The sequence below is a fragment of the Herpailurus yagouaroundi genome, unplaced genomic scaffold, assembly GCF_014898765.1.
Source record: "Herpailurus yagouaroundi ecotype Mexico unplaced genomic scaffold, PumYag 190, whole genome shotgun sequence".
In the NCBI taxonomy this organism is placed as follows: Eukaryota; Metazoa; Chordata; class Mammalia; order Carnivora; family Felidae; genus Herpailurus; species Herpailurus yagouaroundi.
The window spans coordinates 35,719,968-35,731,458 of record NW_024412421.1 but is presented as its reverse complement, the minus strand read 5'-3'; positions in this window follow the sequence as shown (position 1 = coordinate 35,731,458).

Sequence of the window (11,491 nt, the reverse complement as noted above, 5' to 3'; positions counted from 1 at the left end):
GCACGCGTTTCTGGGACCGGAATCTGATTACACGTGTTTGAAAAGAAGTCATGTTTCGAATTCCTTTCCCCCTGTTTTAACCAGACCAGCCCCAGGGAAAGGGCCACAGCCAAAATTCGTAGACAAACACAAGAAGTGACTTCTTAGATTTTCGAGCTGAGCACTCCGGTCCTACCTTTTGAGGGCGAGTTTGATGACTTTCCAGAGTACCCTTGGCTCTTGTTTTACTGACTGAATTGAGCAGTGACCCCACTCTGTATGTTGACCCACAGACATACTATGTACAAAGCCACCGCCTTGGTGGTCCAGTCTTGTGGGCAACGTAGTCATTTAGAGAAGCCAAGTTGGGCAACCAGAGCAAATTTTAAATTTAATTTTAAATCTAATTTTTATTTTTAAATTGTTTTAATGTTTATTTTTGAGACAGAGAGAGACAGAGCGCTAGCAGGAGAGGGGCAGAGAGAGAGGGAGACACAGAATGGGAAGCAGGCTCCAGGCTCCGAGCTGTCAGCACCGAGCCCGACGCGGGGCTGGAACCCACGAACCGCGAGATCATGAGCTGAGCTTAAGTCAGACGCTCAACCGACTGAGCCACCCAGGCGCCCCTAAATTAAACTTTAAATTTTAAGTGTTAACCCCAGTGCTAGCTCACACCTATCAGCCGACGCGAGGAGCGTCAGCGGGTCAAAGCAATCTGCCTCACAGTGTCCCCTTTGCTCTCCTGTCCATCCCCCAGCTTCACCACAGACGCTCCCCTGCCTCTCTCCCAAAACAGAAAGGAGACCTGCCTCTCTCTGTGTTGGTGACCGAAATGCTAGTCTGGGGAGTCAGCCTGCCGGGGGATTCCCTTCGTCGGGTATATGTGCCTCAGGGTTAGCACGAGCAATCATCATCCTCCGTGCGTATCTGTCGCCGTCACCAAAAAAGGGGACACGTGAAGGACACCTGTCGGGTTTTCCTTTCTCCTGACCCTCAGTCTGTGGCGGGCGCTTCCTGCTCAGGCACCGCCAGTGGGTGAACCTCATCCCGGCCCTTCGGTCTAATGTCCCGGGCGAGCCTTTGGACTCTCCTCTCCAGCCAGGCAGGACGTGCCTCGGCCCCGCTCTTGCCTGTGGGTCCCCAGGCCCCCCAAGCATGTCCTTCACTCCTGCTCCCCTGTGTGTGCCCGGGTTCAAACTCCTCCATCCTGCTCGGAAACCTGGGAGCTGACACCGTGGAGCCGTCACGGCAGCCCAGGCGGGGAGAGAGAGGAGACCCTCGATTCCTGTACGCACCTTTCAGGGACGGCCTCGGTTACCGGTGGCTCAGTGCAGTTCTAACTGAGAAGATCAGTTATGATTATCGCCTTAATATAAAAATAATACTTGGGGGCACCTGGGTGGCTCAGTCGGTTAAGCGTCTGACTCTTGGTTTCAGCTCAGGTCATGATCGCATGGTTTACGAGTTCGAGCCCCACGTCGGCCTCTGCACTGACGGTGTGGAGCCTGCTTAGGATTCTCTCTCTCCCCCTGTCTCTCTTTGCCCCTCCCCTGCTTGCACATGCTCTCTCTCTCTCTCTCAAAATAAATAAATAAACTTAAACAAAATAATAATACTGGTAACAACTCACCGGAGGCCAACAGGTGATCTGGGAATAAGTGTCTTCATGCTCTCAGGAGCCCTGTCCCTGGCCAACCATGTCCCTCTTGGCCTGCACGGCCCCATGAGAAGCCAGGTGTGGTGGGCACCACGGCACGTGCACCCCCGTTCAGCCCCTCCCCTGCTCTGCCATCCTGTCTCTCGATGGGATGAGCATCCTGGGTCACCACCCAGAACTGCCTGGTGTCATAGGGAACTGAGGCCTGGCAGTGACCTGGGTCCTCATGGGCGCTTGGCTGCTGGTGGGCCCAGTGCCCTGCACACGTTCTTGGACCTCTTTGGGCGTCCTTGATTGCCTTTGTGCATCGAGGGGGTGAAGCAGGGGCGCCCCGCCTGAGACGCAAGCTCATCGGGGCCCTCGGAGGGGTGTGTTGATGAACGGGGGCTTTGTGGTCAGAGGGAGTTATGTTCGAATCCCAACAGTACTGTTCACTTGAACTCAGGAAGGTCGCTTAACTTCTTGCATTTCTGCAGCCGTGAAGTTGTCTCTCTGGAACTGGTCTGTAAAGTAAGAATGATAAGGGCACCACCTGCGACAGCGGGAGTTGAGTTAGGTCTCCAGGGCCGCCGTGATGAATTGCCACAAACCGGGTGGCCCACGTGACAGAGCCGTATTCCCTGACAGCTCTGGGGACCACACGTCTGAAGTGGGGGTGTCGGCAGGGTTGGCTCCTTTTGCAGATCGTGAGGGAGAATCTGTTCTGTGCCTGTCACCCGGCTTCTGATGCCTTCTGGTGTCCCCCGGCTCGTAGATGCGTCCAGCCTGTCTCTACCCTGGCTTCCCACCATGTGTGACCGTCTCCGGGTCCAAATTCCCCCTTTTTACAAGGACACCGGTCAGATTGGATCTGGGCCCACCCTAATGACCTCGTCCTCGCTCGATCGTCTGCGAAGACCCTGTCTCCAAGGTCGCATCCAGAGGTGCGGCGCGTTAGGACTCCGGCATCTGTGATGGGGCGAGGGACACAGTTCAGCCCGTAGCAGGAACCGACTGAGAAAATCCGTGTGGAGAAAGCCCTCTCCCGCAGCACCTGCAGACGCTCGTTAGCATCGTTAACGCTGCTGTCGCGGGGCTGTCTTCCTTTATGACGCATCACGAGACGAGCTGCACCAGGTTTACGCTGACAAGAGCAGAGCAGTGCCCAGCCCCGTTCCAGGACTTCCGTCCTGAGGGTTCAGCTGACTGTTAGTGGCAAGCCTCATCGTCCGTTCGCGCCCCCCTGTGATCAGAGCTGGCTGCCTGGGAGCTGGAACCGACTCCTCGCGGCCACCAGCTGGACAGACAGACCCCGTCAAGGGGTCAGAAGTTCCAAATCTCCCCGAATTCCTCCAGCCTCGAGGTTTTCTGGTTTTTTTTTTTTTTTTTTTACCACGGAATGAAATTCATTCAAAAGCATCTCCATTTTCCATAGAACTTGCCAGCAGCAGGGAGGCGAGGCAGAAAAGCGTGGCTGGAGATTCTAGCTCCTTCCGTCCCCAGCTCTGGCTTTCTTGAAATCGGACCTGGTCTTCTCTTTCGTTCTCTCCCTCTCCTGCTGTCCGTGGCGGAGAAATGAAAATACGCACCTCTTTCATCCACGGTCCCCGGCCCGGGGTTACGTGCTCTCTGAGAGGTGCTGCGCGCGTCCCGGGCGAGGGGGACAGCAGGTGACCACTGACCGCGGGTGAGCCGAGAGCGTCCCGGCAGTTTTCTCGCTGGGATTCTCCCAGTGCCCCTGATCAGTAAATCCTCTTCAAAGTGAGACCAGCCTCCACACGGCTGAGCGGTGACCTAAAAAATTAACGCCGATAGGAGATGGGAAACACACCCGCCTCTGAGTAAGCAGTTCTAGTTTTTTTTTTCAAAGCTGAGTGGAATCTGTGTGAAATTCCTTCCCTCGAATTATAAGCAGAAACCAATGTGCTTTTCGGTTGGGCTTTTCTTTTTTCGTGAGGTTTTTCCCACAGACAAAAGGGATTTTCACTTTCGGGAGAAGGGACTGCCAGAGGCAGGAGGGTCTTAGGCGGACGTGGACCAGGGGCCCCCGCTTGTGACCCGGCCCGGGACCCGCCTCCACTCCTGTGATACCAGCTGGCTTCTCTGGCGCTGGTGCTCCAAACTGGCGGCTAGTGTGGCTTTGCACTCCGAGTCTGAATACTGCACAGTATGCAGGGAGACAGAGAGGGGAAGAGAGAGAGAGAGAGAGAGAGAGCACGTCTGCCGCTCTCAGAAGCCCGATGGAAAAGCGGTAGAGATGCAGAGGGGAGGAAGTGCCCCACGCTGGAGGAGACGGGCCGCAGGCTCTGCCACGGGGCAAAGAACCCAGGCCAGTGGAGACTGGAGGTGCGGGATGTGCCTGAAAGGCTGACAATCCCTAACAGCGCAGGCCTGTGATAGCTTTTCAGCAATGCCAACGTCCAGAAAGCTGAAAACCTAAGTTTTAAAAACCCTCAATTGGCAACAGAATAGTTCCTGAACAGACACGTGGCTATTCCTCATCTCCATTTAACCGAATGCCCAAACCCGCCGGGGAAATGCCGTGGGGTGGGGCGTATACACCGCCTCTGAAATCCATAGAAGTTCTGACTTCTGCACACACCCGCCCCCGACGGTGTCAGTAGAAGGGACTGGGGACCTGTCACCAGCAAGTAGGTGTCCCCATGCAGTGCATCGGGGGTCGCAGACGGGCAGCTTGCCGGGAGACCTGGAGGGATTTCCCTTTGGGGACCGCCATGTTTCAAACACTCCCCTATTTCAATGTCTTTGGTTGGGAGCAAAGTCCCACCTGAACGTTTGCTGTTTCTTCCCTTTGGGTCACCTGCCTGTCCCTGCAGACGTCCAGGCTGACAACCTGCCACGGGATCATCCTCCTGAAACAGTGTCCTTGTCAGAAGAGGAGTGATGACAGACACAGACTGTCCAGCTTGCCAGTTACGCATTCGTTCACTCGCTCGCTCACTCACACCTTCGTTCACCAAGTGACGGTGGACCCATGCTCCCTTACAACATCGTCAGCGACAGGGACGGTGACGTGTATAGGTGGCAGTGCGTAGGGTTCTCCAGAAGCAACACCAATAGGATACTGGACACATAGATGCGTAAGAGGAGATTTGCGATCGGAATTGGCTCACGTAGTTACGGAGGCCGAGCCGTCAGGCTGGAGAGCCGGGAAAGCTGGGGTGCAATGCAGTCCGAGTGTGAAGGCCAGAGGGGGACGGCTGAGGGTGGGAGTCACCACGTGAGTGCAAATGCCTGGGAACCGGGAGTGTCAGCTGTGCAAGGACAGGAGAAGATGGTGTCCCAGCTCCTGTGGAGTCCAAATTCACCTTCCTCCACTCTTTTGTTCTGTTCCTCCCTCAGTGGACTGGGTGAGGCCCCCGCTGTCTGCGATTCCGGTGCTAACCTCCTCCAGAAACACCCTCCTCCCACACTCCCCAGAAATAACATCTCACCCGCTATCAGGGCCCCCGGAGGCCGGTCAGGTTGACACACAGGCTTAACCGTCGCGGGGAGTAAGAACCCGGAGGCCCCGTTGCTTGCACAGCTGAGACCATCCCTTAGCTGGTGTTTGCCGAGCCCTCTCTCTGGGGCGGGCTCTGGGTCGTGCCTCAGGTTTGCGTTTGGTATTCAGAGCTGCCCAGTGACGGGGCACCGCTGTTAGACCCATGTCACGGATGGGGAAGCTGAGGCTCAAAGGTGTCTCGTCACTTGTCCCGGATTCTACAACCAGAAAAGCACAGATCCCAACCTGGCCATCTGTCCTCGGTCCCTTCACGGCACGTGTGTACTAATGATGCTCGAGGAGGTCGCTTTATTATCAGTGCCCCATGGAAGATCTCCAGACGGTATATGTGTCATCTGCACTTAGGACACTTCTGGACGGACGCGGACGACAGAAAAGGATTCTCTCCGATCGGACCCTTCTGTCCTCCTGGAACTTAACATGCACCGGAGTGAACCAGACGGGAAGGAAGCAACAGAAGAAACAAAGGAGCTCATTTCGGACCGTGAGGAGCAGGAATGATCAAGGTGAACGAGGAAGGCAGCAGGGCTCCTTCACGTGGTGAGGCCCGGGGAGGCCCCAGAACTCAGCAGGTGACCTGAAAGGTGAGAAGGTCCTGCGGGTGGGGGTGGGGCAGCGCACGCGGAGGCCTGGGGCTCACGGGGCACCCTCGTCCAGCTGGACACGGACATTTAGTCTCACTCTGTATCATCTCTGCCAGGTGGGCAGGACGGGTGTTATCCGTGGAACGCCCAGGCTACTCTTTCCTTGGTATTGTGGCCGGGAAGTTGAAAGGAAACATTGCAAGAACTTTCCAGTAGAGTCCAAACGCTGGAATGAAGACAGTGAGGGCTCTAGCCCTGTTCTGCTGCCTATTAACCAGTTTAGTAACCTGCTTACTAACTATGGCCTTGGACAAACCCATGTGCATACAGACATACGGGTCTGTTTTCTCTCCTGTAAAGCAGACGCTGACCCCCCTTGCTGGGGTCCTCGTGAGACTAACTTCCTGATGAAAGACGTTCATCAGCTGTCTCAAGTGCAAGATGGACGGTCCTGTCAACGTTGATACTATTGTTGTCATAGATGGTGGCACCTTGAACTGTGGAAACAGTGATAAGTGTTTTCTAGAAGCCGCAGCAGCGATGAGATCAGATGACAAGCCTGAGCACCAGCTATGTGTTCATCTGACTGACACGACTGAAGGTTCCTGCGGAAAAGACAGATTTCCAGTCAACACTTTGCTGTCCAGATTTCATGGCGACTTCGGGCAAGATGCAAATGTCCTGGGGTTTCAGTGGTCTTCTCCGGGCACGTGAGAACGTCTGAAGGACCTGTGCCCGCGGTCCTGGCCTCCATGACACCTGCCGGCCTGCAGCTCAGGGTTGTCCCCAGCCGTGCCCCCGAGCCCCCTCCCTGTCTGTGAACCCCCCCAGGCTCCCAGGGGACCAGCTCATGAGGCCAAGTCCTCCTCATCGCCGTGGACAGGAACACTGACGGCCCCCTTGCCCGGCTATTCTAGGTGGACTCTTCCTTGGGGAAGGTGCCAGATCTCATAAACCCAGCTCCTTCTCTCCTGACCCTCTGCCCTTCTTCAAACGGGCTTTTAGACCCTTAAAAACCATGTGGTTTCACTTTCAACTGTATCCGAGCTTAGAGCATGTTGTTTTGGCTCAAGGACAGAGGCTGGGTGGGGGGGCTCGAGTTCCCAGATGTGAGCTCAGTGATGTTAATGAGCGAGCCTCTGGCAAAGGCCCCCAGAGCTGCGATCCACCCTCCGAGCCGCGGTGGTCTGGCCGCGTCCGTCCGCCACGGCTCTGAGCCTCCTGCACGACAGCCTTTCTACTCGCCGATGGTCTTACCCCAAGGGCCCCAGGCTGGGCTAGATGTACAAAGGTATGTTCCTGCCCCCATCTGCTGACTCCAGTTTATTGGATTCAAACCTTATACGATTTGGAGATGCTTCTTTAAGAAAAATAACTCAAGGAGAGCCTGGGTGGCTCAGTCAGTCAAGGGTCCAACTTCGGCTCGGGTCATGATCTCACGGTTTGTGAGCTTGAGCCCCGCGTCGGGCTCTGTGCTGACCGCTCAGAGCCTAGAGCCTGCTTCCCATTCTGTGTCTCCCTCTCTCTGTGTCCCTCCCCTGCTCGTGCTCTCTATCTCAAAAATAAAAGCATGAAGAAAATAACAAAAAAATGAAAAGCATCACTGAGTCCACATTAATGTAATAGTTTTACTAATTAATAGCCCGACACACACCTGTAATACTTCTTTTTTCCGGTCTTTTCTGGGGCTGCCTATTCGACCTCCTCTTATGTGACGCCAAGTTGGTGGGTGTTTCCTTTGGCAGATCAGTCACGGTGTATTTCTGTGTGTTTTCTGGCTGGCAGTTGAGGCACGAGTCGCTTCTCCCCACGATGCCCTAACTTACTTCCACCTGGATCGTCGGCCCCACCTGCAAATGTTGCCGGTAACTCCAAGACTATCACCAACTTTAGGGAAATTCCTGTGGAATTTCTTCCATATAGGAGCTTTCGTTACGATCTGGATCTTTTGTTCTAACCCAACGTCGGGATGTTGGTCTCCTGTCTCACGAGTGTCGCTATCTATCTCCATCTGCCCCTTGATTCTTTAATAGAGGAATTTAAACAACGACCCCAAACAGGGTACCCTTGAGATATGTCCAAACTAGGAATCTGTAATTTCTCACTTGCTTGATGGAAATATCCCAAAATGCCTTTCCAAATTCCAGTGATAACGGCAAACTTAATCAAATCTACCGTTCCCACCAAGAACGACTTGAAAGGTTGTGGTGCACACATCGTCCTGTCCACCGCACTGTCCACGCATTCCTGGTGGAAATGAATTTCCATTTGACTGTGACTCCAAGAAAATCAAGTCCTGCGTTTACGACCCTCTTTACGATCTGTTGCATGCAATTTTCCACAGACTGGTGGCGGGGCCTGTGCACCCCACACCTCGTGTGCTCTCTACCACCGCGCTCGTCTCGTGTCTGGCATCGCGGACATCTTTGTCTTCCGTGAAGGTTCTGCACCTTCAGTTTGCGGTGGCCGGTGAGGCAGCACCGAGCAGCCTGCGTGGCCCGGAAGACCTGCCTCCACCAGGAAGCCGGCTGTGTCCCAACCGTCCCGAGAGATGCCAGCGCCTCTGTCTGTCCTTCACAGCCCAGACCCCGCTCATCCACTTGGCCACATGCCGAGACTGCTGTGCTACCCAACAGCAGTGACAGAGGGCTGGTCAGAGTGGAAGGCAGAGAAGTCTTAGCCAATTGCAATAAAAATATCTTGCTTATGCACATTTCCTAAAAACATACGACCTTGCGAACTCACTAGAAGGGCAAGTTAGGCCCTGAAGCTTAAATTGCATTAGCACCATGAGAAACTGCCTCTGAGTGGCTCCAAGATCCCAGAGAACACATTTACGGACCCAGCTGGCAAACGGGTGTGCCCCAGGCCTGATTCCAAGTCATAGGGTCAAAGCCCTCTTTGACCCACATGTGAATTTCTCAGAACCATGCCCAACATCTGTCACTAACTTGCCTTGACAACTGTCTAATGGGAATCCCTGCCACGAGATGGTGTCAGCCCTTTCCAAGTGCCAAGGTCACCAGAGAGGGGACAATGCCACCCGCCAAGTTGTGCAGTGCCCAACCTACACAACCACACATGGCATCCAGCCACCTCTCTTCCCGACCCATCCTTCCCACTGAGGCCAGAGTGACGTTTTGGAAATGGAGACCTGACAACACCACTTCCTACTTCAAACAAACAAACAAACAAACAAACAAACAAACAAACCCCTCTAGGTATCCCCACTGCTCCCAGCGCAAAGTCTAAACTTTGTAACAGAGACTCCAGGCCCTTCCCTACCTGTCCAGCCTCATCTGTCACCATCCTCTCAACTCCAGTTTAGGAGGCAGATTTCCTCACTGCTCCACACTCTCCACTCTGCCTAGAACACTGTTGCCCACTTCTACATGACAGACCCCAGCTCATCTTTCAGCTTGCCCATCACCTCCTCCAGGAAGCCTTCCCTGACCTGCCCATCCCCCACACTTGGTCGGCAATCCGCTTTATCTGCTTCCTCGCTGGATCCTGGCCTTGCCAAAGGCTTTCAGCAAAAGCCTATCCCAGCTTGTTAACAGGGGCAATCTGTGCACGTTGGAGACGCCCTCCACCGCCGCAGCCTTCCTCCTGATGTCATAGGGTAGTCAGGAGAGCAGCACCAGGTGCCCAGTAACGTCATCTCGTGGGTAGGATGCGTCCCAGGCTGGGCGGCACTGGCTGGAACTTCTCGGGGCCTCCGTTGGGAGCTGTCAGGCCGGTGGTGCCCAGTGGGCATGTGCTGGCTGTGTTCACGGGCGAAATCAGCCACACCGCCCTGCCCCGTCCGCTTGGGAAGTCGTGTCAGCTCCCCTCCTGCCCCAGGGACTGTGGCGAAAATGCAGCTTTCGGCTCCTGGAGTAGGAAGAGCTTCTGGTCGCCCGTCTTGGGTTCTGTCCGGCGGCCACCCTGTGTCCGTCTCGGAGAGGGAGAGAAACATCCCGAAGATGAAGGGAAGGCAGGGCGGTGGGAAGGTGTGGCCGGGAACAGGGGCGGGAGGGGCCCAGGCGGTGGGACAGTAGACGCCCTTTCCTGCTCGTGCAAAGTCTTGTGTCACATGAAAAAACATGCTCCTGGCGGCCGCAAGATATCTGATTTCTGATTCTCTAAGTGGATGTGTTAGTGCTCGTGGCGGGTTTGCTTTCAGCTGGAGGACTTTTTCCTTCTTCCTTCATAGAAGATGCAGGGCTAATACGCCCACGGGGTGTGGCGCTGACACGGCTGCGTTCCTGAGCCGCTGTCGTGAGGTCCAGGGACGCCCTCCCCAGGCTGGAGCCAGGCCGACGCCTTCCTGCCGAGCGGGTCCACCTCGCGTGCCTGGTTTTGTTGGGAGTCGGCAGGGGCCGTCACCAGGGCCAGGGCACCGAGCACAGGGCTCATTCTGGTGTCAGCTGGCTGGCGTCGGCCAGGTCCCCGCCGCGAGTGGAGGCAGGTGCCGTGTGGCCAGCCTGCCTGGGAAGAGGGGGAGGCCGAGAGAGAGGGCCGTTGCCTGTGGCACGTGCACCGTGGCTCGGGCAGGGCTGAGCAGGCATTCGCAGAGCGTCGTATTCCCAACGAAGACGGTGCTCCAGCCGTTCTTGGGGTCATGGTGCTGCTGGTGAGGAAGGGAGAGCATCACTAATGTCTGGCCAAACCGAAGCGAAATGATTCGGAGGCGAAGCTGTCAGGCAGCTGGTCCGCAGAAAGCCCTTCCCGGCTCGGAGACGGCAGTCACGCTCACTGTCCCCACTCGGCAATGGTAATGAGACCTCTGCCGCGCACGTTGCTTTATTTCCGTTTTCCGGTTGGGGAGGGGCTCCCCCAAGATGCTCACACGGTGGAGAGGTTGGAGAAGGAGCATCAACCCGACCCGAGAACGTGCCTCCCCGCCAGGCCCCGCCGTTCCGCGGGAGCACGGCTCTCCGGCGGTGGACGGGGAGCCACGGACAGCACTCGGGGGCCCTGGGGCTGCATGCTGCAGTTCGGGGGCTGGGAGACGCCGGGGAGGAGGGGGCCTGCCTGCCCCCTGCACTTGCGGGTTCGAGAGCCTTCGATGTCACAGGGCAGTGGAGGACGTCCGGACACGCGTCCGGCTACCTGGCCAGGAAAATCCCCAGCGGAGCGCGCCCTGTGGGCGTGATGACCTGATGCTGTATTCCCCTGGGCCGAGCTCCCTGCTGGGCACTGGCTGGGGCTCAGACCCGGCCTGGCCCAGCTGTGCCCCTCGCAGCTGGGGAGCCTCGGGGTGGTGCTGGGGTGTTTGGCCCTCCTGGGGTCCCCGTGTGTCGTGCACAGAACGCACTGCCTGTAGTGAGCATCAAACCAGCAGCATCCAAGCATCCCCGGTCTCTTCGTGTCCCGCTCCTGAGGGGCACGTCTCCCAACGCCGCCGCGGGAGGCTGAGGTGTGTGAGGCACCTGCCTCGGAAGGAAGCAGCCCGGGAGGTGGGCCGGGCTGGGGCAGCGGCGGCCTACTTTCCGTCCCTGCCGTCTGGCACTGGCCTCCGAGTCCCGATACCATCTCCCGGAGACATCAGAGGCGAGCTGGGCATCGAAGCTGGCCTCGGGGCCTCCAGGCCCGATCCTGGCCCTCCCGGAGCACAGGAGAGAAATCCGCAGACGAACTTCCCTTCTGCACAGCTTCTGAGGTGAGCTCTGTTGTCTGCGGCCATCAGCTGTGACTCAGGCGCTGTCTCCCAGGGTTGTTCCAAGGACCGGACGGGATGGTGATTGGACACTGCTCAGCGTGACACACAGCGCACAGTAGGCA